At 57.6% G+C, this 6,783-nt stretch overlaps 1 pseudogene; it reads right to left on the bottom strand.

Moving 5' to 3' along the window:
* Positions 1-4,997: 4,997 nt before the first annotated feature.
* LOC147101995 (uncharacterized) lies at positions 4,998-6,466 on the bottom strand (annotated as a pseudogene).
* Positions 6,467-6,783: the final 317 nt, after the last annotated feature.

The raw sequence follows: 6,783 nt of genomic DNA, 5'->3' as shown, positions 1-6,783 counted from the left end.
GAGAGAGACAGGTGGAGGAGGGGAGAGAGACAGTGAGAGAGGGGAGATAGAGAGGGAGAGGGGAGAAAGAGAAGGGATGGGAGAGAGTGAAGGGAAGGGAGAGAGATTAGGAAAGGGAGAGGGAGCGAGAGAGGAAGGGAGAGGAGGTGGATAAAGAGAGAGAAAGGAGAGGTTAGAATGAGAGACAGGTGGAGAGATGGGGTAGAGACAACGAGAGGGGGAGAGATGAAGGGGGAGAGTGACAGGGGGGAGGTCGTGTGAGAGGGGGAGGGAGGGAGAGGAGGGGAGAGAGGAGAGAGACAGGGAGAGACAGAGATGGGGAGAGAGAGGGATGGAGAGAGAGGAAGGGAGAGGATGTGGAGAGAGAGAGGAGAGAGAAAGGGAGAAGGGGAGAGAAGTGTAAAGTGAGGGGAGAGAGTGAGGTGGAGAGAGAGGGAGGGGGTAGAGAGAGAGAGGGAGAGGGTCCGAGAGAGGGAAGAGAGTGTGGAGGAGAGCGAGAGGGGAGAGGAGGGGAAGGAGAGAGAGGGGAGAGGAGGGGGAGGAGAGAGTGAGGGGAGAGGAGGGGGAGGAGAGAGAGATGGGAGAGGAGGGGGAGGAGAGAGAGAGGGGAGAAGAGGGGGAGGAGAGAAAGAGGGGAGAGGAGGGGAGGAGAGAGAGGGGAGAGTAGGGGGAGGTGAGAGATAGGAGAGAGGAGGGGAAGGAGAGAGAAAGGGGAGAGGAGGTGGAGGAGAGGGAGGGGAGAGGAGCGGTGGAGAGAGAGAGGGGAGAAGAGGGGGAGGAGGGAGGGGAGAGGAGGGGAAGGAGAGAGATTGGGGGAAAGAACTGGAGAGGGGGAGGGATAGGAGGGGAGAGAGCGGGAGAAGAGAGACTGAGAGAGAGAGACAAGAAGAGTGAGAGGGAGAGGCAGAGAGAGAGAGAGAGGGTGAGAGAGATAGAGGGGAGAAGGAGAGGGGGGAGTGAGATGGAGTGGAGAGTGAGAAAGGGAGCGGGAGAGAGAGTGAAAGGGGGAGAGAGGCAAGGGGCATGAGAGAAAGAGAGAGGGAGAGAGAGAGGGAGGAGGTAGAGGAGAGGGTGAGCACGAGAGTGGGAGATAGAGGTAGGAAGAGGGGGGAGAGAGAAAGAGTGGGAGAGTGATTGGTGGAGAAAGAAAGGGAGAAGGGGAGGGAGTGGGGTAAGAAAAGCATATCGGAGAGAGTGAAGTGGAGATAGAGGGAGGGCGTACAGAAAAGAGAGAGAGCAAGAGGAGGGGGGGAAATGGGAGAGGAGATGGCGAGAGTGAGGTGGGGGTGGAGAGAGTGGGGCGAGAGTTAGGAGAGCGAGGGGGAGAGAAAATAGGGAGAGAGCAACATAAAAGGGGGAGTGAGAGAGGGGGAGGGAGAGAGGGGCAGAGTGGAGGACAGAGAGCGGGAGATGGGAGAGAGGGGAAGATAATGAGAGGAGAGAGTCGGAGAGAGTGGATGCGAGAGAAGGGGAAAGAGAAATGTGGGGAGATAGGGAGAGGAGGTCGAGAGAGATAGAATGGGAGAGGGACGAGGGGAGAGATAGCGAGAGAGAGAGAGAGAGAGAGAGAGTGAGGGGGTGAGATATCGAGGGAGGGGGTAGAGAGAAGAGGGGAGAAGGGGAGTGAGAGAAAGTAAGGCGAGTGGAGAGGGAATGCGAGGGAGGGGGGGTTACAGGTAGGAAGAGGGGGAGAGAGAGAGGGTGGGGTTCAGAGAGACAGGTGGGGAGAGAGAGAGAGAGCTGGAGGGGGCAGAGAAAGACGGAGAGAGTGGAAGGGAGAGTGAGGGGGGAGATATAGGTAGGGAGAGGGGGAGAGAGACAGGTGGAGGGGAGAGAGAGAGAGAGAGGTGGAGGGGCATAGAGAGGGAAGGGAGAGTGAGGGGGGAGATAGGTAGAGAGCAGGGGAGAGATAGTGAGGGGGGAGATAGAGAAGGAGAGATGGGAGAGGGAGGGATGTAGGCAGGCAGAGTAGAAGAGAGTGAGAGAGGGGGAGTTGGAGGGAAGAGAGAGATGGGGAATAAAAGGAAGGGGAGAGGTGGTAGATAGCGATCGCAGAGGACAGAGAGAGAGGGAGTGGAAGCAAAAGACGAGTGGAGAGAGAGAGAGGGAGGGGGAAAGAGAGTAAGAAAGACATACATTTATATAGCGCCTTTCACGACCACCAGACGTCTCAAAACGTTTACAATAAATGAAATACTTTTGAAGTGTAGTCACTTTTGGAATGTGTGAAACGCGGCAGCCAATTTGAGCACAGTAAGCTCCCACAAACAGCAATGTGATAATGACCAGGTACTTTTTTTGGTTAGGTTGATTGAGGGATAATTATTGGTCAGGACGCTGGGGATAACTCCGCTGCTCTTCTTCGACATAATGCCATGGGATCTTTGATGTCCACCTGAGAGAGCAGACGGGACTCCGTTTACCATCTCATCCGCAAGACGGCACCTCCGACAGTGCAGCATTCTCTCAGTACTGCACTGGGAGTCTCGGCCTGGATTATGAGCTCAAGTATTTGGAGTGGGATTTGAACGCACAACCTTCTGACTCAGAAGCGAATGTGCTACCACCTGAGCATCAGCTGACACTGCAGGCGAAGAGGAGAGGGGGAAGGGAGGAGGGAGGAGAGGAGAGACAGAGGGGAAGGGAGGGGTGGGTGAGAGGGAGAGAGGAGTAAGAGGAGAGGGAGAGGAGAGACAGAGCAGGGGGATTGTGGGGGGAGGAGGAGGGAGAGGCAGGGGACTGTCACACACCTGTCCCCTGGGGTCTGGGCCTGTAACACACCTGTCCCCTGGGGTCTGGGCCTGGGACTGTCACACACCTGTCCCCTGGGGTCTGGGCCTGGGTCTGTCACACACCTGTCTCCTGGGGTCTAGGCCTGGGCTTGTCAAATACCTGTCTCCTGGGGTCTGGGCATTGGCCTGTCAAACACCTGTCCACTGGGGCCTGGGCCTGTCATCCTCCTGTCTCCTGGGGTCTCGGTCTGGGACTGTCACACACCTGTTTCCTGGGGTTTGGGCATTGGCCTGTCACACACCTGTCCCCTGGAGTCTGGGCCTGTCACACACCTGTCTCCTGGTGCCTGGGCCTGTCGCACACCTGTCCCCTGGGGCCTGGAGCTGTCAAACACCTGTTCCCTGGGGTCTGGGTCTGGGCCAATCACACACCTGTCTCCTGGGGTCTGGGCCTGTCAAACACCTGTCTCCTGGGGTCTGGGCCTTGGCCTGACACACACCTGTCTCCTGGGGTCTGTGCCGGGGCCTGACACACACCTGTCTCCTGGGTCTGGGCCTGTCACACACCTGTCTCCTGGGGTCTGGGCCTGGGTCTGTCACACACCTGTCTCCTGGGGTCTGGGTCTGGGCCAATCACACACCTGTCTCCTGGGGTCTGGGCCTGTCAAACACCTGTCACCTGGGGTCTGGGTCTTGGCCTGAGACACACCTGTCTCCTGGGGTCTGGGCCGGGGCCTGACACACACCTGTCTCCTGGGGTTTGGGCCTGTCACACACCTGTCTCCTGGGGTCTGGGCCTGGGTCTGTCACACACCTCTCCCCTGGGGTCTGGGCCTTTGCCTATCACACACCTGTCTCCTGGGGTCAGTGCCTGGGTCTGCCACACACCTGTCTCCTGAGGTCTGGGCCTGGGAATGTCACACAGCTGTCTCCTGGGGCCTGCACCTGTCACTCACCTCGCCCCTGGGGTCTGGGTCTGGTCCTGTCACACACCTGTCCCCTGAGGTCTGGGCCTTGGCCTTTCAGACACCTGTCTGCTGGAGTCTGGGCCTGGGACTGTCACACACCTGTCTCCTGGGGTCTGGGCCTGTCACACACTTTTATCCTGGGGTCTGGGTCTGGGCCTGTCACACTCTTGTCCCCGGGGGTCTGGGCCTGTCACACATTTTTATCCAGTGGTCTGGGTCTGGGCCTGTCACATTACTGTCTCCTGGGGTCTGGGCCTGTCACACACCTGTCTCGTGGGGTCTGGGTCAGGTCCTGTTTCACACCTCTCCCCTGGGGTCTGGGCCTGTCACATACCTCTCCCCTGGTGTCTGGGTCTGGGTCTGTCACACACCTGTCCCCTGAGGTCTGGGTCTTGTCCTGTCACACAATCAGCCCAGGTTGCCTCGAACATCGGGAACATCCTTACTGTATCTAGTCTGTCTAGTCCTGTTAGAATTTCATAAGGTTCAATGAGATCCCCTCTAATTTTTCTAAACTCAAGCGAGTATAAGCCCAATCGACCCAATCTCTCCATGTACTGACCAAAACTGCACACCAAGGCCCTGTAATACTGCAGCAAGGCATCCTTGTTCTTGTACTCAAAACCCCTCGCTGTGAAGGCCAACATACCATTTGCCTTCTTAATATCCCCCTCTGGTTCTTTTGCCAATTATCTTAAATCTGTTTCATCTGGTTACCGACCCTCCTGCCACTGGAAACAGTTTCTCCTTATTTACTCAATTGAAACCCCTCATGATGTTGAGCACCTCCATTAAATCTCCCCTGAACTTTCTCTGATCTAAAGAGAAAAACCCCAGATTCTCCAGCCTCTCCACAGAACTGAACATCCCTGGTACCATCCCGGAAAACCTGCTCTGCAACCTCTCCAGGGCCTTGACAACTTGAGACAGGCAGCGGGCAGAGTGTGCCCATCAGCTACTCCCATCACTGTGAGACGTGAGCCTGATTCGCATGCAGCCAGCGAGTTTCATTTATATAGCGCCTTTCACCACCACCAGACATGCCAAAGCGCTTTCCAACCGATTAAGTATTTTCTGAATTCAGTCATTCTTGGAATGTAGGAAACGCGGCAGCCAATTTGTGCACAGAAATCTCCCACAAACATCAATGTGATAATGACCAGATCTTCTGTTTTTTGTGATGTTGGTTGAGGGGTAAATATTGACCCCAGGACACCGGGGAGAACTCCACCTGCTCTTCTTCCAGTAGTGGCCGTGAAATCTTACCTCCAACCGAGAAGGCAGACGGGGCCTCCGTTTAACGTCTCATCTGAAAGATGGCACCTCCAAAAGTGCGGCGCTACCTCAGTACTGCCCCTCCGACAGTGTGGCGCTCCCACAGTACTGCCCCTCCGACAGTGTGGCGCTCCCACAGTACTGCCCCTCCGACAGCGTGGCTCTCCCTCAGTCCTGCCCATCTGAAAGTTTGGCGCTCTCTCAGTCCTGCTCCTCTGACAGTGCAGAACTCCCTCAGTACTGCCACTCCGACAGTGCAGCGCTCCCTCAGTATCGACCCTCCGTCAATGCGGCACTCTCTCAGTACTGCCCTTCCATCAGTACAGCCCTCCAGAACTGCACTTCCGATAGTGCAGCTCAATAATGCCCCACCGATAGTGCAGCGCTCCCTCAGTACTGCCCCTCCAACAGTGAGACGCTCCCTCAGTACTTTCCCTCTGACAGTGCAGCTCTCCCTCAGTACTGCCCCTCCGACAATACGGCACTCCCTCAGTACTGCCCCTCTGACAGAGCGGCGCTCACTCAGTACTACCCCTCCGACAGTACTGCATTCCCGCAGTACTGCCCCTCCGACTGTGCTGCACTCACTCAGTACTGCCCCTCCCACAGTGCAGCGCTCCCTCTGTACTGCCCCTCCGACAGTGCAGCGCACCCTCAGTACTGCCCCTCCGACAGCACGGCACCCCCTCAGCACTGCCCATCTGACAGTGCAGTGCTCCCTCAGTACTGCCCCTCCGACAGTGCAGCACTCCTTCAGTACTGCCCCTCTGTCAGTGCAGCACTCCATCATTACTGCCCTTCCGACAGTGCGGCGCTCCCTGTGTACTGCCTCTCTGATAGTTCGGTGATCCCTCATTACCAGCCCCCCCGACAGTGCAGCGCTCCCTCAGTATTGCCCCTCTGACAGTACGGCACTCCCTCAATACCGCCCCTCTGACAGGGCGGCGCTCGCTCAGTACTGCCCCTCCGACACTGCTGCAGTCCCGCAGTACTGAACCTCCCACAGTGCAGCGCTCTCTCAGTACTGCCCCTCCGACAGTGCAGCCCTCCCTCAGTACTGCCCCTCCGACAGCACGGCAGTCCCTCAGCACTGCCCCTCCGACAGTGCAGTGCTCCCTCAGTACTGCCCCTCCGACAGTGCAGCGCTCCTTCAGTACTGCCTCTCCGACAGTGCGGCACTCCTTCAGTGCTGCGCTCCCTGTGTACTTCCTCTCCGATAGTTCGGTGCTCCCTCAGAACCGGCCATGCAACAGTACAGCGCTCCCTCAGTACTGACCCTCCGACAGTATGGCACTACCTCAATACCGCCCCTCTGACAGAGCAGCACTCGCTCAGTACTGTCCCTCCGACAGTACTGCACTCCCGCTGTACTGCCCCTCCAACAGTACTACACTCCCTCAGTGCTGCACCTCTGACAGTGTTGCGCTCCGTCTCTACTGCCCCTGCGACAGTGCAGCTCAGTACCAGCCTTCCGACAAAGCGGCACTCCATCAGTATCGCCCCTTCGAGAGTGCAGCGCTCCCTTAGTACTGCCCCTCCGACAGTACGGCACTCCCTCAGTGTTGCCCCTCCGACAGTGCGGCGCTCCCTCAGTTCTGCCCCTCCAACGTTGCTGTGCTCCCTCAGTACTGTCCCTCAGACAGCGCGGTGCTCCCTCAGTGCTGCTCTTCCGAAAGTGCGGCGTTCCCTCAGTGCTGCCCCTCCGACAGTGGGCCGCTCCCTCAGTACTGGACTGAAGTGTCAGCCTGGAATTTTGTGCTCAAGTCTCTGGAGTGGGGCTCGAACCCACAACCTTCTAACTCAGTCGA

Source organism: Somniosus microcephalus, chromosome 22 (assembly GCF_052327205.1).
Source record: "Somniosus microcephalus isolate GS21.2 chromosome 22, FLI_Smic_1.0, whole genome shotgun sequence".
NCBI lineage: Eukaryota > Metazoa > Chordata > Chondrichthyes > Squaliformes > Somniosidae > Somniosus > Somniosus microcephalus.
This window is presented reverse-complemented; position numbering and strand designations above follow the sequence as displayed.